General features: G+C 43.4%; 1 pseudogene; it reads right to left on the bottom strand.

Annotated features, from left to right (window-relative positions):
- Positions 1 to 3,445: 3,445 nt before the first annotated feature.
- Positions 3,446 to 24,899, bottom strand: LOC112078192 (uncharacterized; annotated as a pseudogene).
- Between the last annotated feature and the right edge of the window lie 746 nt (positions 24,900 to 25,645).

Here is a 25,645-nt window from a genome sequence, read left to right as displayed (position 1 = left end):
AATATGAATTCGGAGGGCAGAAATTATTAATATTAAAGCATTAGACCTCTCACTAAAGGCATCAGTCATACAAAAGTTATACTTAAACAAACTGGTTCTCTAGTAGATTGTACGAATGTCTCATCCTATGTTCAAGAAGGCCTTTTTCCTTTATTCAGATTACACCTGCTCACTTTCGTTGCTTGAAAAGGAATAATCTCCAAATATCTTTATTTTTTAAACAAGCCTTAGAAAGTTGTTGCAATTTCAGTTTAATCACCTGAAAGACGGAACAAATAGTACAACAAATCTTGTGGTTAAATTCAAATATAGTAATTGATAAAAAAAACTGTATTTATCGAAGAAATTTTTAAAAAAGGGATAATTTTTGTGAATGATATCATAAATAGGACTGGTGAGTAATGTCACACATGCAGCTAACACAGACATATGGAAATGTCTGCTCTACCCAAAATTACAACCAATTAATTGCAGCATTACCACCAAAAATGGAAGAGCAGGTGGAAGGGGATAAAAGTAAGGAACTTGTATGTCGGCCTATATTAAAGAACATAAATGGTTAAAGAAAAGTGTGATAAATAAAAAACATATACCAATTTCATTTAAGGACCAAAAAACTTACAGCTGTCCATATAAATTGGCAAAATAGTTGGGAAGAGATTTCGATGTACCCATTCCATGGCACATGTTTATGAATGATACGCAAAACAACGCCGGATTCAAAACTTCGAATTTCAATTTAAATTATTGTACAAAATTCTTGCAACTAATAGAATGTTATATATATGGGGATACAATCTTCTCAGCTATGTAGATTCTGCTGTTAGGAGCAGAGTCATTAGACCATTTATTTTGGTATTGTCCGCATGTAGCTCGTTTTTGGTCACAGGTCCAGGAATGGTTGAAGAATTGCAACATTTGCGTAGAACTAACGCTACAGATAGCAATACTGGGGATTTGAAAAGCCATAGTCAATCAATCAATAATATAATAATTATTTTAGCAAAAATGTTTATTTTTAATTTACAATCTGTGAAGCTATGAGAATAGAAGAATTCAAATCTTTGTGAAGCATCACAGCACAGCTGAAAAATATATGGCAAATAAAAATCCGAAATGATGATTGGAAGATAGATGGAAGTGAGTGGAGCTGAAGGGTGGGACTAATAACAAGATAAACAATGTAGGGCATACGGGATCTGTGAAATGTGTATAGGTGCGGAGCTATTGTGAAATAGCACAGTTACAAGTGGAAATCAAACTGGATGGACAACAGAAATAGAGGAAGGACTAAGAACAAACAAGAGAGAACTATTATAAAGTAGACTGTGTCTGTAAATGTGTATAAGATGTATAAATTGAAGGTAAAAACAGAAATGTTTATCAGTTTACTCCAATTGGGGGATCGGTGGTAGGGTTTGCAGGGAATAATAATAAAGGTATACTCTTTAAAAAAAAGTATGTATGTCTATGTAGGTATGTGTATGTATATACATTATGTGTATATGTATGCATACGTGAATGGATATATATATTTACCCCAAAAAATATGGGGGATTGGAAATGATGCAGACAATTACATTGGAAACAACATTCTTTCCGCAATATTAAGCTGATCCACCCCCCAACAAAAAAAATAATAAAAAATAAAAAAATGCTACCAAATACTAATTGAGTGTATGTAAACTTCTGACCCACTGGGAATGTAAACATCCTAAATATGGATTGCATACATCATTTGACTTGTTTCTACGACCTGTAACTGAACTTTTTGAGTTTTTGTCTGGAGGAAGTTCTCGTGCTTCATGAAGATGGATTACTGGGCTGAACATGCTAACAACAAGTGGCTAAATGATGGGCTTTATGGAACTTTATGGAACAAATCAGTCATTTATTGTCGAACTGGGATTCCTGGGACTGCTTCTGATGAAGATCATCAAAGGTAAGTGAATATTTATAGTGTTTTTTGTAGCTTCTGTTGACGCCAAAATGGCGGCTATTTCTTTGGCTATTTTGGGTTCTGAGCRCCGTTCTCAGAWTATTCTTTTTMCGTAAAGTTTTTTTGAAATCTGACACAGMGGTTGCATAGAGGATAAGTTTATCTTTAATTCTGTGAMTAACACTTGCATCTTTTATCAATGTTTATTATGAGTATTTCTRCAAAATCACCGGATGTTTTGGAATCAAAACATTACTGCACGTAGCGCGCCAATGTAAACTGAGATGTTTTGATATAAATATGCACATTATCGAACAAAACATACATGTATTGTGTAACATGATGTCCTATGAGTGTCATCTGATGAAGATCATCAAAGGTTAGTGATTCATTTTATCTATATTTCTGCTTTTTGTGACTCCTATCCTTGGCTGAAAAAATGGCTGTGTGTGTTTGTGACTTGGCTCTGACCTAACATAATCATATGTTGTGCTTTCGCTGTAAATCATGTTTGAAATCGGACACCATGGGTAGATTAACAAGATGTTTATCTTTCATTTGCTGTATTGGACTTGTTAATGTGTGAAAGGTACATATTTCAAAAAAATCTTTTTGAATTTCACGCGCTGCCTACATCGGAACATTCAGTCTGCAGCTGTTTAAGTACTTTACTCTAGTAAACTCAACCAAGACCACCGCGCGGCAGACCTCCTGTGATGTGTTCAGTCTAACGAACACTCGAAGACAAAGAAGCCTACTACAACTGAGGACATTGTGACCTCTGGTGGACAACCAGAGACTTACACAACCAGAGATTTAAATCGAACTACTCGCAAAAGACGGCCGAGTGGTTTCAACAGAGAGATGACAAAGAAATACAAGTGTAAATATATGTTGCATTTCTTTTCGAATGAGCGGTCGTTCATGTGCAAAGTATTCATTCTTCATGAGCATAGCTTCCACATGTATGTACCAGCCCACTCTCTGTGTCTCTCCCGCTCTTTCTCTCCCTACCCCTTTCATTGTGTAACAAGCCATCATATCGGGTTAGTCCACTAGGGATTTTTCATTGCATTATGTTAGTAATCAATTCAACCTATGCTGTGTGTGTTTATGTATTTCTGTGTGATTATTTAGTTAGTTAGTAAATAAATAATTAAGTCAATTTGTGCATCGCTGAATCATCATTTAGACTAGGGTTCGTGCACATTTATGAAGTCAACGACTTTCAGAATGAGACTGATATGAGGTAATAATGATTAATGGATGACTGGTATGATAACGATATATTCTTGAGTTAATCCAGGAAACGGTAACTCATTAAACAACCTTTTTCCGTGGTGTCCCAAGTTACTAATGAGTTAATTGTTACATGATAAATTTAATCACATAATAATTAAACATAGTTAATTGATTTGATAAAATAGCCGTCATCACATTAATGGTAGTCACTCACAACATTGGAGAGACTTGTTAATAGCTGTGCAGTGACGTTCCCCATCCACCCTAACAGAGTTTGAGAGGATCTGCAGAGAAGAATGGGAGAAACTCCCCAAATACAAGTGTGCCAAGCTTGTAGAGTCATACCAAAGAATACTCGAGGCTGTATTCGCTGCCAAAGGTGCTTCAACAAAGTACTGAATAAAGGGTCTGAATACTTATGTAAATGTAATATTTTTTATAACTATAACCTGTTTTAGCTTTGTCATTATAGGGTATTATGTGTTGATTATGATGCCACAAAATGTTTATAAATCAATTTTAGAATAAGGCTGTAACGTAACAAAATGTGGAAAAAGTCAAGGGGTCTGAATACTTTCAGAATGCACTGTAGGTTCACATAGTGTAGAAGTGCAGAGGGGGAGAAACAGGAAGAAAGGATTAGGGTTAGACAGACAGACCACTTTACTGAGGATAGAAGTGTCTGCAGGCTAAACTGTGTGTTTTTCTGTGTTGCTGTGTGTTTCTATGGCTTGTTTCTCTGCTTTAGTGAAAGCTGTTGGTGCTCTAGTTTTAGGACAGGTACAGTAGGTGACTTTGATCTTCCCAGGAGAAGACACTCTGAAGGCTGAACCTCTTGGAAGACTCCCCATGTGCTCCAGGATCCAGTTCAACAGCTGAAGGAGAGACGGGGCAAGGCTGGGTTAGGACAGGAGATTTAAGAGACTGTCCAGTTAAAGTTGAAAGGTCAGTGTTGAGGTGCCTTCTCATCCGTGTCTCCGAAGTCTGCCTTGTACCACTTAAAGATCTGTCTGAGACTAACCTCTCACTTCCCAGAATCCACCACACAGCCGCCATCGATCTCCAGAAAGGCCTCGGCCGCCGTGCGCAGCTGACTATCGATGTCCTGATTTGTCATAGAGGACACCATGTGGCTTTACTCCCTTCCCTCCCTTCTCAGAAAATACTGACCCTGGTCTTTAAAACAAATTCATCTGTGCCACTACATGTACAGTATTTGTAGTGTAAAACCCCAGTGTGTTACCTGTGGAGTCTATGTTTTGATGGGTGGACAGTCCTTAGCTTCACAATTCAGAGCAAAATGGATTAGAGGCTCAGCGTCTGGGAGAGCCACCAAGTGGACAAGCAGAAAAAAACCACAATCACCAGAACCACTGCCACAGATTGTTCCTAGAAAAACACATTTCACCAGTAAATCAGAGAAATAAATGGAGCCAGAGGAATGATAATGAGTTGAGCAGTTTATTCTGTCCAGATGAGTAGTGTACCTGTAAGCGAGGGTCAGTCTTAGAGAAGGGCCTGAGAAGCTGTGCGACGCCATTTCTGTTCCCCGTCCAAACTCCGTTCTCTATGTCCTGCAGCGTGAACACCTCTCCCCCGATCAGGCAGCTCACGCAGATAAAGAACTACAAACAACACACAGGAACAAATAAATGTCATTGTTGAACAGAGTATTATTTGTTGTCTTTCACACAATCCTAGATGGTTCTCTTACCCTGGATCTCTGCCACATGTTGGTTGGGGCTCCCAGCCGGAGGTGTCCGTGGATGACCAGAGCATTGTAGGTGTTGATGAAGAAGGCTAGTTTCTCCTCTCTGGTCAGAGATAGCAGCTCTACCCTCTGTAGCTGAACAGCCAGCTCACATTAGCACTCAAACACTGGGCTCAGGGACATGGCCTTGTAGTCCACACACTGAACGGACATACACCTATTAGAGTAAAACTGTCATCTCATAATAAATGTGTTGTACTGGAGGGTTCAGTTTGTTCAGTGTGGCTGTTACCTTTCCGTCAGCAGAGAGACACTTTGAAAACTTCAGGAACTTATCCCTCAGAATGGCAGACAACTCAGCAGTTGAGAGAGAGAAAGAAGAGACATATCTATATTGAATAAAAATAGAAATGCAACAACTTCAAAGATTTTGCTGAGTTACAGTTCATATAAGGAAATCTGTCAATTTAAATAAATTCATTAGGCCCTAATCTATGGATTTCACATGACTGGGAATAGAGATGTACATGTTGGTCACAGATAGGGGCATGGATCAGAAGACCAGTCAGTATCTGGTGTGACCACCATTTGCCTCATAGAGTTGATCAGGCTGTTGATTGTGGCCTGTGGAACGTTGTCCACTCATTTTCAATGGCTGTGCAAAGTTGCTGGATATTGGCGGGAACTGGAACATGCTGTCGTACACGTCAATCCAGAGCATCCCAAACCTGCTCAATGGGTGACATGCCTGGTGAGTATGCAGGACATGGAAGAACTGGTACATTTTCAGCTTCCAGGAATTGTGTACAGATCCTTGCGACATGGGGCCGTGCATTATCATGCTGAAATATTAGGTGCCGGCGGCAGATGAATGGCACGACAATGAGCCTCCAGGATCTCGTCAAGGTATCTCTGTGCATTCAAATTGCCATCGATAAAATTAAATTGTGTTCGTTGTGTATAGTTTATGTCTGCCCATACCATAACCCCACCGCCACCATGGGGCACTCTGTTCACAAAGTTGACATCAGCAAACCGCTCTCCCACACGACGCCTGCACGTGGTCTGCGGTTGTGAGGCGGTTGGACGTACTTCCAAATTCTCTGAAATGACGTTGGAAGCGGCTTGTGGTAGAGAAATTAACATTCAATTCTCTGGCAACAGTTCTGGCGAATATTCCTGCATTCAGCATGCCAATTGCACACTCCATCAACACTTGAGACATCTGTGGCATTGTTTTGTGTGACAAAACAGCACATTTTAGAATTGCCTTTTATTGTCCCCAGCCCAAGGTGCAAATGTGTAATGATCATGCTGTTTTATCAGCTTCTTGATTTGCCACACCTGTCAGGTGGATGGATTATCTTGGCAAAGGATAAATGCTCACTAACAGGGATGTAAACACATTTGTGCACAACATTTGACAGAAATAAGCTTTTGTGTGTATGGAATTGTATTTCTATCATTAATCATAAAAATAAATAAAAATAATGAGCACATGTCCTAACTAGGAAAGACAATCTGTTCCAGAAGTTATGTTCTAATGCAAGACAAGAGGCATGCAGAAATGCCACACTCATGCAATGCCAGAGACACACACACACACACACTTGTGTGTATAACTGGCAAAAAGAGAAGCTCCAAGTGGGATTTATCTGAAAGTGCCTAAACAACCTAAGAGCAAGCACAAGCGGCAGTGCCAAGGAAAAGCTCCCTAGTAGGAAGAAACCTTGAGGACAACCAGACTCTCAAGAGGGAGTCCTACCTACCCTTTAAAGGGGAGCATGCAGCAGTCTGTCCTGCATTCAGGGCTGAGTGAGGGTCATGTTCCATCAGCCTGTACAGCCTGTCACTCACTCCAAACCCCTTGGCCATGCCCACCATGTACCTCTTGTCCAGTAACACCTGCCCAGTCTCACACACCTTAGTTCTCTCTGCCAGAGTTTGAGAATTTGAACCATAGAGTAAGAATCATAGAATTAGAATCTGTGTGTAGAATCTAGGAATGTCTGTTTACTTATTTTCATTCCATGACTGCAGGAGGACTTACCCATGCCCCCATCTTCCTGCAGCCAGCCAACCAGCTGTGCTCCTGTGAAGCTGTTTCTGCACATGCTCAGGCCCCTCCACTGATATCCAAACACATCGCTCCGCTTTAGCTCTTCTATCACGTCCGCTAACGCATCCCTCTCACACTTAAACTCTTAGGAAAATGCACACAAGGCTTTCACTGGGGGATACAGTTAAAAAGAGTCAATCATCTCCTGTTTGAATGGATGCCACTCACCAGACACCAATACTACAGGAATGTGTARGGGCAAATGGTTGGAGCAATTGACAAATGCTTCATTCATATTTCTCTACAGTGCAGCTATGAAATATAATATGTATTTCGTACACTCTAGTCTATATGAATGTATCTTATGGACATGAGTGGTTACACGGGAGCCTATAACTCAGATACATATATTGGAGCCGGGCAGAGAGGCCAGGTGCTGGCTGGTCTGGGGCTATCAGGTAACACTGATCCACTGTCTGCATGGGCTGTGGTGACAAGTGATGGGCACACACACCCACACACAGCTGCTGGGGATGCTGAAACAAAACCAGCCTGTCTCTCATGCAGCAACCTCCAACATTCCAGACAGCCAGCCAGCCAGCCACTTCTTTCCCAGGTCTTATGACACTGATATTACTGCTGCTATTCCAACAGTAGCATGTCCAAATAGGTCTGCTCCATGATTAAAACTAGAGGGAGACTAGATTAGTCTACGAGGGTCTGATCTGAATGAAGACCAGAGAAGTAGAGGTATCTTTTAGAGCAGGGTTTCCAAAACTCGGTCCTCGGTTTTCAATGACAACACCTTTGTGACTTCCGTCTTCCGTTTACACAGGTGTTAGGAGACGCAGATAGCTAATTAGCACAGGTAGTCCACTCTGTCTTCCATCTGTTTTCTGTAAACAAGTGCTGTAACATGGAAATATGGAAGAGTGGGAACCCTAACCCTATAAAAGTGTGTATCAATTTATCCTTTTGATTTAAAAACAACATTTCTCACTGATATGAAAGATAAGGTCCATATCCTCAGACCGTTCAGACCGAGCATTGAGGCTCTTAACAAGACTCCCCATACAGAAGACGCATCCAACCAATGACTCTTATGTGTAATCTAATGGAACACGATAAAGGTCTAGCTAGCATAAGGGATTCCATTCCAAGCACAGAGGAGTTACTCTATTTGTTAGAGCAACTGTCACGACTCCGACCGAGGCAGGCTCTCCTTCCCGTTCGGGTGGCGCTCGGCGGTCGTCGTCACCGGCCTATTAGCTGCCACTGATCTTTTTTCTCCCCCTCCTTATGTGTTCATTGGTTACACCTGTTTTGTGTTTGTTCTAATTAGTTGGGCTTTATCAGTCAACCGGCCCGCCCGTTTCTTTGTGCGGGATTGTTTATTGTAAGCTTGGTGTTTGTTAGTCTGACGTTACGTGTTTGTGTTGGAGTACATTTTCTGAACTGTTTTCGTTCCCCGTGTCTGGGGCAGTTTATTGTGAGCACCCAGTGTCAAGTGGGGTGGCCATTGTTTATCCGTGGTTCATTAAATTAACGTCATCATTGAATCCTCTGTCTTCCTGCGCCTGACTTCGCACTCCGACACCCAGTCCTTACAGCAACGTTGTTAGTTTTCCTACAAGCCTTTCATTCTAATAGTAATATATCATATTCATATTCTTACACAAATCACTGTATATGCATTACATATTGGCTTATAGAGAAAAAACTATTATTTGTGCCGATGTAAAAGTGGGATGGGGAGTACTCAGTAGGGTCTGTAGAATCTATATGGTGTCAATCAACCTGGTCTCAGAGCATTTCATATTATTCTGTATGTAAACCCAAGTCACTCCATTTAGTATATGTTACATTTCATATGGTAGGTATTAATTTGTCGATGTCCATCACCCTATGTATTAATTTGTGGATGTCCATCACCCATTTCGTATGATATGTTAAGAATTACAATTTGTATTATATGTTATGAATTTGCAAAATGTGCAATAAGTTACGAATTCTAACTAGGTGGCTAACGTATGCTAGCTGGCTAATGTTAGCTAGGCTAGGGGTTAGGGTTAAGGTTACGATTAAGTTAAGTTAAGGAGTTATATTAAGGTTAGGGTTAGGGGTAGGGTTAGAACCCAAAAATGTGATCATATTACTCCAGTGCTAGCCTCTCAACACTGGCTTCCTGTTAAGGCTAGGGCTGATTTCAAGGTTTTACTGCTAACCTACAAAGCACTACATGGGCTTGCTCCTACCAATCTTTCTGATTTGGTCCTGCCGTACATACCTACACGTACGCTATGGTCACAAAACGCAGGCCTCCTTACTGTCCCTAGAATTTCTAAGCAAACAGCTGGAGGCAGTGCTTTCTCATATAGAGCTCCATTTTTATGGAATGGTCTGCCTATCCATGTGAGAGACGCAGACTCGGTCTCAACCTTTAAGTCTTTATTGAAGACTCATCTCTTCAGTAGGTACTATGATTGAGTGTAGTCTGGCCCATGGGTGTGAAGGTGAACGGAAAGGCACTGGAGCGACGAACCACCCTTGCTGTCTCTGCCTAGCCAGTTCCCCTCTCTCCACTGGGATTCTCTGCCTCTATCCCTATTACAGGGGCTGAGTCACTGGCTTACTGGTGCTCTTCCATGCCGCCCCTAGGAGGGGGCATCCCTTGAGTGGGTTGAGTCACTGACGGGATCTTCCTGTCCGGGTTGGCGCCCCCCTCGGGTTCGTGCCGTGGGGGAGATCTTCATGGGCTATACTCGGCCTTGTCTCAGGGTAGGTTGGTGGTTGAAGATATCCCTCTAGTGGTGTGGGGGCTGTGCTTTGGCAAAGTGGGTGGGGTTATATCCTGCCTGTTTGGCCCTGTCCGGGGGTATCGTCGGACATGGCCACAGTGTCTCCCGACCCCTCCTGTCTCAGCCTCCAGTATTTATGCTGCAATAGTTTATGTTTCGGGGGGCTAGGGTCAGTCTGTTATATCTGGAGTATTTCTCCTGTCTTATGCGGTGTCCTGTGTGAATTTAAGTATGCTCCCTCTAATTATCTCTCCCTCTCATTTTCTCTCTCTCTTTCTCTCTCTCTCTCTCTCTCTCTTTCTCTCTTCTCTCGGAGGACCTGAGCCCTAGGACCATGCCCCGGGTCTACCTGGCCTGATGACTCCTTACTGTCCCCAGTCCACCTGGTCATGCTGCTGCTCTAGTTTCAACTGTTCTGCCTGCGGCTATGGAACCCTGACCTGTTCACTGGACGTGCTACCTTGTCCTGGACCTGCTGTTTTGGACTCTCTCTCTACCGCACCTGCTGTCTCTAACTCTGAGTGATCGGCTATGAAAAGCCAACTGACATTTACTCCTGAGGTGCTGATATGTTGCACCCTCTACAACCACTGTGATTATTATTATCTGACTTTGCTGGTCATCTATGAACGTTTGAACATCTTGACCATATTCTGTTATAATCTCCACCTGGCATAGCCAGAAGAGGACTGGCCATCCCTCAGAGCCTGGTTCCTCTCTAGGTTTCTTCCTAGGTTCTGGTCTTTCTAGGGAGTTTTTCCTAGCCACCGTGCTTCTACCTCTGCATTGCTTGCTGTTTGGGGTTTTAGGCTGAGTTTCTGTACAGCACTTTGTGACATCAGCTGATGTAAAAAGGGCTTTATAAATTAATTTGATTGATTGATTGATGGCTATAAGGGTTAAGGTAAGAGTTAGGGTTAGCTAACATGCAAAGTAGTTTCAAAGTAGCTACAAATTAGTAAGTACTTGAAAAGTTGCTAATTAGATCAAATAAAAGTTGTCCATGATGAGTTTCGACCTCGCAACCGTTGGCTTGCTGGACATTTGCGTTATACGCCAACCCATCCATCCTGACCAGGCACCCAATTTCGTTTTTGCCTTAAGTAACCATCTGTCTTATGTAACCATATCAAAGGTAACTTATAGAAGTTTCAGTGTGCAGGTTTTAATGTTACGTCTAGTCTATGAGACCAGGCTGATATCTTGGGTGTCTGAGATTTGATTGAGCTGCACCACTGACACTTTCTCATACGCACTCTTGGCTACATCAGGATGAAAATCAGAAGCAGGTTCTTTATCCTCAAAAGTTTGTACATTTTGCATTTTAAGTTTGCAGTCTGGGGGTCGTCTGAGCAGTTGACGTTCCCTCATTTAAACTATCCACAGGTAATAGATTTTGAACCTCAGCATCATTTACATTCTCTGTTTGTACCATTCTGTTTAATTTAATCTTGTTGTCACTAGTAATGGAATGTATAAATGTGTCACAGTAATATAGGTATGTGTAACGGTGCTCTAGCTCTTCCTCCTCCTCGGACGAGGAGAGGAGAGAAGGATCGGTGGACCAATACACAGCGAGGTATGATGACATAATGAATTTATTAAATCAAGACGAAACACGAAGAACACTTGAATAACTTACAAAATAAGAAAACGACGTAGACGAAACCTGAACATGGAACTTACATAAAGACACGAAAGAACTCACGAACAGGAATAGACTACATAAAACGAACAAACCGAAAACAGTCCCGTGTGGTGCACAGACACAGACACGGAAGACAATCACCCACCAACAAACAGTGAGAACAGCCAACCTATATATGAAATGAATAACACCTGTCCCTGATTGAGAACCATATAAGGCTAATTAACCAACACACTCCCACAGAACAAACAACACAGACTGCCCATCCCAACTCACGCCCTGACCAACTAAACACATACAAAACAATAGAAAACAGGTCAGGAACGTGACATAACCCCCCCCTCAAGGTGCGAACTCCGGACGCACCACCAAAAAGTCTAGGGGAGGGTCTGGGTGGGCATCAATCCACGGTGGCGGCTCAGGCTCTGGGCGTGGTTCCCACCCCACCATAGTCGCTACCCGCTTTCGTAGCCTCCTCCAAATGGCCACCCTCCAAATTAACCCCACTGGATTAAGGGGCAGCACCGGACTAAGGGGCAGCACCGGACTAAGGGGCAGCACCGGACTAAGGGGCAGCACCGGACTAAGGGGCAGCACCAGGATAAGGGGCAGCACCAGGATAAGGGGCAGCACCAGGATAAGGGGCAGCACCAGGATAAGGGGCAGCNACACACACACACACACTTGTGTGTATAACTGGCAAAAAGAGAAGCTCCAAGTGGGATTTATCTGAAAGTGCCTAAACAACCTAAGAGCAAGCACAAGCGGCAGTGCCAAGGAAAAGCTCCCTAGTAGGAAGAAACCTTGAGGACAACCAGACTCTCAAGAGGGAGTCCTACCTACCCTTTAAAGGGGAGCATGCAGCAGTCTGTCCTGCATTCAGGGCTGAGTGAGGGTCATGTTCCATCAGCCTGTACAGCCTGTCACTCACTCCAAACCCCTTGGCCATGCCCACCATGTACCTCTTGTCCAGTAACACCTGCCCAGTCTCACACACCTTAGTTCTCTCTGCCAGAGTTTGAGAATTTGAACCATAGAGTAAGAATCATAGAATTAGAATCTGTGTGTAGAATCTAGGAATGTCTGTTTACTTATTTTCATTCCATGACTGCAGGAGGACTTACCCATGCCCCCATCTTCCTGCAGCCAGCCAACCAGCTGTGCTCCTGTGAAGCTGTTTCTGCACATGCTCAGGCCCCTCCACTGATATCCAAACACATCGCTCCGCTTTAGCTCTTCTATCACGTCCGCTAACGCATCCCTCTCACACTTAAACTCTTAGGAAAATGCACACAAGGCTTTCACTGGGGGATACAGTTAAAAAGAGTCAATCATCTCCTGTTTGAATGGATGCCACTCACCAGACACCAATACTACAGGAATGTGTAAGGGCAAATGGTTGGAGCAATTGACAAATGCTTCATTCATATTTCTCTACAGTGCAGCTATGAAATATAATATGTATTTCGTACACTCTAGTCTATATGAATGTATCTTATGGACATGAGTGGTTACACGGGAGCCTATAACTCAGATACATATATTGGAGCCGGGCAGAGAGGCCAGGTGCTGGCTGGTCTGGGGCTATCAGGTAACACTGATCCACTGTCTGCATGGGCTGTGGTGACAAGTGATGGGCACACACACCCACACACAGCTGCTGGGGATGCTGAAACAAAACCAGCCTGTCTCTCATGCAGCAACCTCCAACATTCCAGACAGCCAGCCAGCCAGCCACTTCTTTCCCAGGTCTTATGACACTGATATTACTGCTGCTATTCCAACAGTAGCATGTCCAAATAGGTCTGCTCCATGATTAAAACTAGAGGGAGACTAGATTAGTCTACGAGGGTCTGATCTGAATGAAGACCAGAGAAGTAGAGGTATCTTTTAGAGCAGGGTTTCCAAAACTCGGTCCTCGGTTTTCAATGACAACACCTTTGTGACTTCCGTCTTCCGTTTACACAGGTGTTAGGAGACGCAGATAGCTAATTAGCACAGGTAGTCCACTCTGTCTTCCATCTGTTTTCTGTAAACAAGTGCTGTAACATGGAAATATGGAAGAGTGGGAACCCTAACCCTATAAAAGTGTGTATCAATTTATCCTTTTGATTTAAAAACAACATTTCTCACTGATATGAAAGATAAGGTCCATATCCTCAGACCGTTCAGACCGAGCATTGAGGCTCTTAACAAGACTCCCCATACAGAAGACGCATCCAACCAATGACTCTTATGTGTAATCTAATGGAACACGATAAAGGTCTAGCTAGCATAAGGGATTCCATTCCAAGCACAGAGGAGTTACTCTATTTGTTAGAGCAACTGTCACGACTCCGACCGAGGCAGGCTCTCCTTCCCGTTCGGGTGGCGCTCGGCGGTCGTCGTCACCGGCCTATTAGCTGCCACTGATCTTTTTTCTCCCCCTCCTTATGTGTTCATTGGTTACACCTGTTTTGTGTTTGTTCTAATTAGTTGGGCTTTATCAGTCAACCGGCCCGCCCGTTTCTTTGTGCGGGATTGTTTATTGTAAGCTTGGTGTTTGTTAGTCTGACGTTACGTGTTTGTGTTGGAGTACATTTTCTGAACTGTTTTCGTTCCCCGTGTCTGGGGCAGTTTATTGTGAGCACCCAGTGTCAAGTGGGGTGGCCATTGTTTATCCGTGGTTCATTAAATTAACGTCATCATTGAATCCTCTGTCTTCCTGCGCCTGACTTCGCACTCCGACACCCAGTCCTTACAGCAACGTTGTTAGTTTTCCTACAAGCCTTTCATTCTAATAGTAATATATCATATTCATATTCTTACACAAATCACTGTATATGCATTACATATTGGCTTATAGAGAAAAAACTATTATTTGTGCCGATGTAAAAGTGGGATGGGGAGTACTCAGTAGGGTCTGTAGAATCTATATGGTGTCAATCAACCTGGTCTCAGAGCATTTCATATTATTCTGTATGTAAACCCAAGTCACTCCATTTAGTATATGTTACATTTCATATGGTAGGTATTAATTTGTCGATGTCCATCACCCTATGTATTAATTTGTGGATGTCCATCACCCATTTCGTATGATATGTTAAGAATTACAATTTGTATTATATGTTATGAATTTGCAAAATGTGCAATAAGTTACGAATTCTAACTAGGTGGCTAACGTATGCTAGCTGGCTAATGTTAGCTAGGCTAGGGGTTAGGGTTAAGGTTACGATTAAGTTAAGTTAAGGAGTTATATTAAGGTTAGGGTTAGGGGTAGGGTTAGAACCCAAAAATGTGATCATATTACTCCAGTGCTAGCCTCTCAACACTGGCTTCCTGTTAAGGCTAGGGCTGATTTCAAGGTTTTACTGCTAACCTACAAAGCACTACATGGGCTTGCTCCTACCAATCTTTCTGATTTGGTCCTGCCGTACATACCTACACGTACGCTATGGTCACAAAACGCAGGCCTCCTTACTGTCCCTAGAATTTCTAAGCAAACAGCTGGAGGCAGTGCTTTCTCATATAGAGCTCCATTTTTATGGAATGGTCTGCCTATCCATGTGAGAGACGCAGACTCGGTCTCAACCTTTAAGTCTTTATTGAAGACTCATCTCTTCAGTAGGTACTATGATTGAGTGTAGTCTGGCCCATGGGTGTGAAGGTGAACGGAAAGGCACTGGAGCGACGAACCACCCTTGCTGTCTCTGCCTAGCCAGTTCCCCTCTCTCCACTGGGATTCTCTGCCTCTATCCCTATTACAGGGGCTGAGTCACTGGCTTACTGGTGCTCTTCCATGCCGCCCCTAGGAGGGGGCATCCCTTGAGTGGGTTGAGTCACTGACGGGATCTTCCTGTCCGGGTTGGCGCCCCCCTCGGGTTCGTGCCGTGGGGGAGATCTTCATGGGCTATACTCGGCCTTGTCTCAGGGTAGGTTGGTGGTTGAAGATATCCCTCTAGTGGTGTGGGGGCTGTGCTTTGGCAAAGTGGGTGGGGTTATATCCTGCCTGTTTGGCCCTGTCCGGGGGTATCGTCGGACATGGCCACAGTGTCTCCCGACCCCTCCTGTCTCAGCCTCCAGTATTTATGCTGCAATAGTTTATGTTTCGGGGGGCTAGGGTCAGTCTGTTATATCTGGAGTATTTCTCCTGTCTTATGCGGTGTCCTGTGTGAATTTAAGTATGCTCCCTCTAATTATCTCTCCCTCTCATTTTCTCTCTCTCTTTCTCTCTCTCTCTCTCTCTCTCTTTCTCTCTTCTCTCGGAGGACCTGAGCCCTAGGACCATGCCCCGGGTCTACCTGGCCTGATGACTCCTTACTGTCCCCAGTCCACCTGGTCATGCTGCTGCTCTAGTTTCAACTGTTCTGCCTGCGGCTATGGAACCCTGACCTGTTCACTGGACGTGCTACCTTGTCCTGGACCTGCTGTTTTGGACTCTCTCTCTACCGCACCTGCTGTCTCTAACTCTGAGTGATCGGCTATGAAAAGCCAACTGACATTTACTCCTGAGGTGCTGATATGTTGCACCCTCTACAACCACTGTGATTATTATTATCTGACTTTGCTGGTCATCTATGAACGTTTGAACATCTTGACCATATTCTGTTATAATCTCCACCTGGCATAGCCAGAAGAGGACTGGCCATCCCTCAGAGCCTGGTTCCTCTCTAGGTTTCTTCCTAGGTTCTGGTCTTTCTAGGGAGTTTTTCCTAGCCACCGTGCTTCTACCTCTGCATTGCTTGCTGTTTGGGGTTTTAGGCTGAGTTTCTGTACAGCACTTTGTGACATCAGCTGATGTAAAAAGGGCTTTATAAATTAATTTGATTGATTGATTGATGGCTATAAGGGTTAAGGTAAGAGTTAGGGTTAGCTAACATGCAAAGTAGTTTCAAAGTAGCTACAAATTAGTAAGTACTTGAAAAGTTGCTAATTAGATCAAATAAAAGTTGTCCATGATGAGTTTCGACCTCGCAACCGTTGGCTTGCTGGACATTTGCGTTATACGCCAACCCATCCATCCTGACCAGGCACCCAATTTCGTTTTTGCCTTAAGTAACCATCTGTCTTATGTAACCATATCAAAGGTAACTTATAGAAGTTTCAGTGTGCAGGTTTTAATGTTACGTCTAGTCTATGAGACCAGGCTGATATCTTGGGTGTCTGAGATTTGATTGAGCTGCACCACTGACACTTTCTCATACGCACTCTTGGCTACATCAGGATGAAAATCAGAAGCAGGTTCTTTATCCTCAAAAGTTTGTACATTTTGCATTTTAAGTTTGCAGTCTGGGGGTCGTCTGAGCAGTTGACGTTCCCTCATTTAAACTATCCACAGGTAATAGATTTTGAACCTCAGCATCATTTACATTCTCTGTTTGTACCATTCTGTTTAATTTAATCTTGTTGTCACTAGTAATGGAATGTATAAATGTGTCACAGTAATATAGGTATGTGTAACGGTGCTCTAGCTCTTCCTCCTCCTCGGACGAGGAGAGGAGAGAAGGATCGGTGGACCAATACACAGCGAGGTATGATGACATAATGAATTTATTAAATCAAGACGAAACACGAAGAACACTTGAATAACTTACAAAATAAGAAAACGACGTAGACGAAACCTGAACATGGAACTTACATAAAGACACGAAAGAACTCACGAACAGGAATAGACTACATAAAACGAACAAACCGAAAACAGTCCCGTGTGGTACACAGACACGGAAGACAATCACCCACCAACAAACAGTGAGAACAGCCAACCTATATATGATTCTCAATCAGAGGAAATGAATAACACCTGTCCCTGATTGAGAACCATATAAGGCTAATTAACCAACACACTCCCACAGAACAAACAACACAGACTGCCCATCCCAACTCACGCCCTGACCAACTAAACACATACAAAACAATAGAAAACAGGTCAGGAACGTGACAGGTATGACAGTCCATCATTGTTGCAGTCTTTGAAGCAGTGGGCTTCTTAATTAATCCCCTGCTAATAATCTGTATTTGGCACGTCCATTAGCGCATTAGCGCGTCCATTAGGCGAGAGTGCATGAAAGTCGTGTATGGAATGCCATTTTATACACCCTTTTTTGTTTTTCCAACTGATGTTTAACACAAAAACAGTCAATTAATGTATTGTTTTGGAATTAATATGACATGCAGGATTAAATGTAGGCATTACAAGAAAGACCCAGTAATAACCAGCAGGCTGTTCGCCACAGCACCCTGAAAAACTGAACGCATTTGGTTAGTAGAACCTCAACTGAGTATTTTCCACCCCAGTTTATTTGAGACAGGTACTGTAGTAACATTTTCTCTTTACCAGTGTGTGGTCTTGCAGTGACTAAAATATAAAATCACATTACTATGCTTTTGGGCCACGTACACTAAGGTCAGGGCTCTGTGCAGGCCAGTCAAGTTCTTCCTCACCGATCTTGACAAACCATTTTTGTATGGACCTTGCTCTGTGCACTGGAGCATTGTCATGCTGAAACAGTATAGGGCCTTCACCAAACTGTTGCCACAAAGTTGGAAGCACAGAATTGTCAAAAATGTAATTGTATGCTGTAGCATTAAGATTTCCCTTCAATGGACTAAGGGGCCTAGCCTGAACCACGAAATCAGCCCCAAACCATTATTCCTCCTCCACCAAACTTTACAGTTGTCACTATGCATTCGGGCAGGTAGTGTTCTCCTGAAATCTGCCAAATCCATATTTGTCTATTGGACTGACAGATGGTGAAGCAGTCCAATAGACAAAGAACAGTTCTTATGCTGACATTGCTTCCAGAGGCAGTTTGGAACTCGGTAGTGAGTGTTGCAACCGAGGACAGACGATTTTACGTGCTATACGCTTCTAGCAGGGCAGAAATTTGACGAACTGACTTGTTAGAAAGGTGGCATCCTATGACGGTGCCACATTGAAAGTCCCTGAGCTCTTCAGTAAGGCCATTCTACTGCCAATGTTGTCTATGGAGATTGCATGTCTGTGTGCTCGATTTTATACACCTGTCAGCAACGGGGGTGGCTGAAATAGCCAAATCCACTAATTTGAAGGTGTGTCCACACACTTTAGTATATATAGTGTATTTGCCACATATTGTGACAACATAACGTTCTAAAAGTGTAGCTGTCCATGGTGCTGATATGTGTCTCACTGTTCAGTTGTCAACATAAACCTTCCTGTGACCTAGCTTTTCTTTCAAACTCACCTGTTTTGTTTTCTAGGGACTCTAGTGAGTAGACTGGACACACAATCAATCATTTTTCCTGTACCTTTTTATTTTTGTACCGTATATTGTCCAGGTAACCTACTTTAAGCTGTTTGACCACAGTAAAATTCATCCCCCCTTCTATTTTGGGATTTTTTGTTGACCTATCATGACCTCTGATGTGTGCCACAGGAAGTATTAGACTCTAGTCACAAAAATAATTGGTTATTTCAGAATTAATAGTTTTCAGAGCCCTCTAGTGTTCTGTCTATCCATCCCTCAATCCCCCATCCCGTCGTGCTTTTTCAACAACAACAAAAATTACACTTTTTCTGTCTTAGTTACTACTGTAGGTACAGTAGTAATAAAATAATTTTGTATTTCTTTTTTATTTCACCATTATTTAACCAGATTGTCACGCCCTGACCATAGTTTGCTTTGTATGTTTTATGTTTTGTTTGGTCAGGGTGTGATCTGAGTGGGCATTCTATGTTGTATGTCTGGTTTGTCTATTTCTATGTGTTTGGCCTGATATGGTTCTCAATCAGAGACAGGTGTTTTGCGTTGTCTCTGATTGGGAACCATATTTAGGTAGCCTGTTTTGTATTGTGGGTTGTGGGTTATTGTCTATGTTAGTTGCCTGTGTCTGCACTGTTTATATATAGCGTCACATTTGTCGTTTTGTTGTTTTGTATAGTTTGTCAAATGTTCTTCGTTTCGTTTCATTAAAAGAAGAATGTATTCACTTCACGCTGCGCCTTGGTCCTCCTCTCTTCCACATTACGACGATCGTGACACAGATGTTCTCAACTAGCCTAAGTTCTCATTTACAACTGCAACCTGGCCAAGATAAAGCACAGCAATTCGAAACATGCAACGACAAAGTTACACATGGATTAAACAAACATACAGTCAATAATACAGTAGAAAAAATTAAAATCTATATACAGTGAGTGCAAATCAGGTAAGATAAGGGAGGTAAGGCAATAAATAGGCCATGGTGGCGAAGTAATTACAATATAGCAATTAGACACTGGAATGGTAGATGTGCAGAAGATTAATGTGCAAGTAGAGATACTGGGGTGCAAAAGAGCAAGATAAATAAATAAATACAGTATGGGGATGAGGTAGTTGGATGGGCTGTTTACAGATGGGCTATGTACAGGTGCAGTGATCTGTGAGCTGCTCTAACAGGTGGTGCTTAAAGCTAGTGAGGGAGATATGGGTCTCCAGCGTCATTGATTTTTGCAGTTCGTTCCAGTCATTGGCAGCAGAGAACTGGAAGGAAAGGCGGCCAAGGAGGAATTGGCTTTGGGGATGACCAGTGAGATATACCTGCTGGAGCGAATGCTATGGGTGGGTGCAGCTATGGTGACCAGTGAGCTGAGATAAGGCGGGGCTTTACCTAGCAGAGACTTGTAGATGACCTGGAGCCAGTGGGTTTGGCGACGAGTATGAAGCGAGGGCCAGCCAACGAGAGTGTACAGGTCGCAGTGGTGGGTAATATATGGGGCTTTGGTGAAAACAAAACGGATGGCACTGTGATAAACTGCATCCAATTTGTTGAGTAGTGTTGGAGGCTCTTTTATAGATGACATCGCCGAAGTCGAGGATCGGTTGGATGGTCAGTTTAGCAAGGGTGTGTTTGGCAGCATGAATGAAGGATACTTTGTTGCGAAATAGGAAGCCGATTCTAGATTTCATTTTGGATTGGAGATGCTTAATGTGAGTCTGGAAGTAGAGTTTACAGTCTAGCCAGACATAATAACAATAATAAATCAAAAATCTGTACTCTGGACGAAGAAGAAAGTTCAAATATATAAGTCAACATGAGTGCATATCCATAATCACAGTAAACTGTTATAATAATAGAAAAAAATAAGAAAAAAATACATGTATAGTAATATAATTAACAAAACTATGACTGAATGTGCCTCCATGAAGAATCCCCTCCACAATAGGTCCCTTTTCCCTCAATAGGACACCCCCAGCACCTCCACCATCCCCATCAACCTCCCCCACCCCTCAACCACAAAACAAACTAATGACAATAACAGAAATTAAAATACAAAAAATATATACCAAGATATACAGTTGAGGTCAGAAATTTACATACACATAGGTTGGAGTCATTAAAACTCGTTTTTCAACCACTCCACAAATTTCTTGTTAACAAACTATAGTTTTGTGCATGACACAAGTCATTTTTCCAACATTTGTTTACAGAGAGAATATTTCACTGTATCACAATTCCAGTGGGTCAGAAGTTTACATACACTAAGTTGACTGTGCCTTTAAACAGCTTGGAAAATTCCAGAAAATTATGTCATGGCTTTAGAATCTTCTGATAGGATAATTTACATAATTTGAGTCAATTGGAGGTGTACCTGTGAATGTATTTCAAGACCTACCTTCAAACTCAGTGCCTCTTTGCTTGACATCACGGGGAAATCAAAATGAATCAGCCAAGACCTCAGAAAAAAAGTCTGGTTCATCCTTGGGAGCAATTTCCAAATGCCTGAAGGTACCACGTTCATCTGTACAAACAATAGTACGAAAGTATAAACACCATGGGACCACACAGCCGTCATACCGCTCAGGAAGGAGACGCATTCTGTCTCCTAGAGATGAACGTACTTTGGTGTGAAAAGTGCAAATCAATCCCAGAAAAATAGCAGAGGACCTTGTGAAGATGCTGCAGGAAACAGGTACAAAAGTATCTATAGCCACAGTAAAACAAGTCCTATATCGACATAACCTGAAAGGACGCTCAGCAAGGAAGAAGCCAATGCTCCAAAACTGCCATTAAAAAAATCCAGACTACAGTTTGCAACTGCACATGGGGACAAAGACCGTACTTTTTGGAGAAATGTCCTCTGGTCTGATGAAACAACACTAGAACTGTTTGGCCATAATGACCATCGTTATGTTTGGAGGAAAAAGCGGCAGGCTTGCAAGCCGAAGAACACCATCCCAACCGTGAAGCACGGGGGTGGCAGCATCATGTTGTGGGGGTGCTTTGCTGCAGGAGGGACTGGTGCACTTCACAAAATAGATGGCATCATGAGGGAGGAAAATGATGTGGATATATTGAAGCAATGTCTCAAGACATCAGTCAGGATGTTAAAGCTTGGTCGCAAATGGGTCTTCCAAAAGGACAATGACCCCAAGCATACTTCCAAAGTTGTTTTGCAAAATGGCTTCAGGACAACAAAGTTAAGGTATTGGAGTGGCCATCACAAAGCCTGACCTCAATCCCATATAAAATTTGTGGGCAGAACTGAAAAAGCGTGTGCGAGCAAGGAGACCTACAACCTAACTCAGTTACACCAGCTCTGTCAGGAGAAATGGACCAAAATTCACCCAACTTATTGTGGTAGCTTGTGGAAGGCTACCCAAAATGTTCGACCCAGGTTAAACAATTTAAAGGCAATGCTACCAAATACTAATTGAGTGTATGTAAACTTCTGACTTCAACTGTACACAAAGTACATATACATTAACATATTCACAGGACACTCAACTTCTCTCCCTACAACTTCCGGCGCCAACAGAGATGGCCACCTCGCTTCGCGTTCCTAGGAAACTATGCAGTATTTTGTTTTTTTATGTGTTATTTCTTACATTGTTACCCCAAGAAATCTTAGGTTTTATTAAATACAGTCGGGAGGAACTATTGGATATAAGAGCAACGTCAACTTACCAACATTACGACCAGGAATACGACTTTCCCGAAGCGGATCCTCTGTTTGGTCCACCACCCAGGACAATGGATTGGATCCCAGCCGGCGACCCAAAACAACGGTGCCGTAGAAGGGGCAGACGGAGTGGTCTTCTGGTCAGGCTCCGTAGACGGGCACATCACGCACCGCTCCCGAGCATACTACTCGCCAATGTCCAGTCTCTTGACAAGAAGGTAGACGGAATCCGAGCAAGAGTTGCCTTCCAGAGAGACATCAGAGACTGTAACGTTCTTTGTTTCACGGAAACATGGCTCACTCGAGACACGCTATCGGAGTCTGTACAGACACCTGGTTTCTTCACGCATCGCGCCGACAGAAACAAGCATCTCTCTGGTAAGAAGAAGGGTGGGGGTGTATGCCTTATGATTAACGAGACGTGGTGTGATCATAACAACATACAGGAACTCAAGTCCTTTTGTTCACCTGACTTAGAATTCCTTACAATCAAATGCCGACCGCATTATCTACCAACAGAATTCTCTACGATCATAATCACAGTCATGTATATTCGCCCCCAAGCAGACACATCGATGGCCCTGAACGAACTTTATCTGACTCTTTGTAAACTGGAAACCACACACCCTGAGGCTGCATTCATCGTAGCTGGGGATTTTAACAAGGCTAATCTGAAAACAAGGCTTCCTAAATTCTATCAGCACATCAATTGCGCAACCCGGGCTGGCAAAACCCTAGATCATTGTTATTCTAACTTCCGCGACGCATATAAGGCCCTCCCCCCGCCCTCCTTTCGGAAAAACTGACCACGACTCCATTTTGTTGCTACCAGCCTATAGACAGAAACTAAAACAGGAAGCACCCGCGCTCAGGTCTGTTCAACGCTGGTCCGACCAATTGGATTCCACGCTTCAAGATTGCTTCGATCACGGGGACTGGGATATGTTCCGCATAACGTCGAACAACAACATTGATGAATACGCTGATTCGGTGAGCAAGTTTATTAGCAAGTGCATCAGTGATGTTGTACCCACAGCGTCTATTAAAACATTCCCCAACCAGAAAACGTGGATTGATGGCAGCATTCACGCAAAACTGAAAGGGCGAACCACTGCTTTTAATCTGGGCAAGATGACCGGAAACATGACCGAATACAAACAGTGTAGCTATTCCCTCCGCAAGGCAATCAAACAAGCTAAGCGTCAGTATAGAGACAAAGTGGAGTCGCAATTCAACGGCTCAGACACGAGAGGTATGAGGCAGGGTCTACAGTCAATCACGGACTACAAAAGAAAAACCAGCCCCGTCGCGGACCACGATGTCTTGCTCCCAGACAGACTAAACAACTTCTTTGCTCGCTTTGAGGACAATACAGTGCCACTGACACGGCCTGCTACCAAAACCTGCGGGCTCTCCTTCACTGCAGCCAATGTGAGTAAACATTTAAATGTGTTAACCCTTGCAGGGCTGCAGGCCCAGACGGCATCCCCGGCCGCGTCCTCAGAGCATGCGCAGACCAGCTGGCTGGTGTGTTTACGGACATATTCAATCAATCCTTATCCCAGTCTGCTGTTCCCACATGCTTCAAGAGGGCCACCATTGTTCCTGTTCCCAAGAAATCTAAGGTAACTGAGCTAAATGACTACCGCCCCGTAGCACTCACTTCCGTCATCGTGAAGTGCTTTGAGAGATTAGTCAAGGACCATATCACCTCCACCCTACCTGACACCCAAGACCCACTCCTATTTGCTTACCGCCGCAATAGGTCCACAGACGACGCAATCGCAATCACACTGCCCTAACCCATCTGGACAAGAGGAATACCTACGTATGTAAGAATGCTGTTCATCGATTACAGCTCAGCATTTAACACCATAGTACCCTCCAAACTCGTAATTAAGCTGGAGACCCTGGGTCTCGACCCTGCCCTGTGCAACTGGGTCCTGGGCTTCCTGACGGGCCGCCCCCAGGTGGTGAGGGTAGGTAACAACATCTCCACCCCGCTGATCCTCAACACTGGGGCCCAACAAGGGTGCGTTCTCAGCCCTCTCCTGTACTCCCTGTTCACCCAGGACTGCGTGGCCATGCACGCATCCAACTCAATCATTAAGTTTGCAGACGACACTACAGTGGTAGGCTTGATTACCAACAACGATGAGACAGCCTACAGGGAGGAGGTGAGGGCCCCCGGAGTGTGGTGTCAGGAAAATAACATCACACTCAACGTCAACAAAACAAAGGAGATGATCGTGGACTTCAGGAAACAGCAGCGGGAGCAGCCCCCTATCCACATCGACGGGACAGTAGTGGAGAAGGTGGAGAGCTTTAAGTTCCTCGGCGTACACATCACGGACAAACTGAAATGGTCCACCCACACAGACAGCGTGGTGAAGAAGGCGCAACTCACACCCTGCTGGAGTCCCTGCATTCTCAGATACCCCGCTACCGATTTGCACCCTGGGCGGGCTCCCTATTGCACCTTACATTATGTTCAGGATGCTAATTCTAGCCTACAGGGCCATAAAATGACCAGTTCCTTCATACCTCTTGGCCTGGATAAAGTGCTGTACTGTTGTTCTTTCTCTGTGATCAACTGCGACATTCGTGAAGTTGTCTTCTCTAAGGATTCAGTGGACAATCAGATTTCACTGTGTACTGTTGCCTAGTTGGTTGAATGAGTTGAGCTGCAGGCATCATAACTGCAAAGTCCCTTGTTTGTAAAATGCTGATTCAATAACCACCTATTCAAAAAGCTCTTTGATACTGGTTTACTTTTGTACTAGGAATACACGTCTGTTGCGATGTGTTGTGCTTTTACTCTAGCAGTGAACAGGTTAGGTAGGAGTTTACTTATCATATACTGTATATGTTACATTTTAGAATTTGGTAGATTCCACAATGTAACGCGACATCTACCATAACATGCACTTATGGTTTCAGCGTGTACTTGTAATAAATACTCAAGGAGAAAAGGTGTAGATTCATGCGCAGAACACGGCAGATGTTTATTAAGCCTTCGAAGAAGGCAGGAATCTTGGTCGCAGGCAATAGTAAAAACAAACCAGACCTCACAACCATACAAACAGAAAGAACTAAATAGGGAGCTGATGAGACCAGGTGAGAAATTAACTTCTTGACGCTAGGGGTCAGATTTTTTTAATTTATTTTTTTAATAACGTTCCCAAGGTAAACGGACTATTTCTCAGGTCCAGATCGTAGAATATGCATATAATTTACAGATTAAGATAGACAACACTCGCCTCCCAGGTGGCGCAGTGGTCTAGGGCACTGCATCGCAGTGCTAGCTGCGCCACCAGGGTCTCTGGGTTCGCTCCCAGGCTCTGTCGC

This window comes from Salvelinus sp. IW2-2015, unplaced genomic scaffold (assembly GCF_002910315.2).
Source record: "Salvelinus sp. IW2-2015 unplaced genomic scaffold, ASM291031v2 Un_scaffold5375, whole genome shotgun sequence".
NCBI lineage: Eukaryota > Metazoa > Chordata > Actinopteri > Salmoniformes > Salmonidae > Salvelinus > Salvelinus sp. IW2-2015.
Note: the sequence above shows the minus strand (reverse complement) of the source record. Positions and strands in the feature narration are given on the sequence as shown.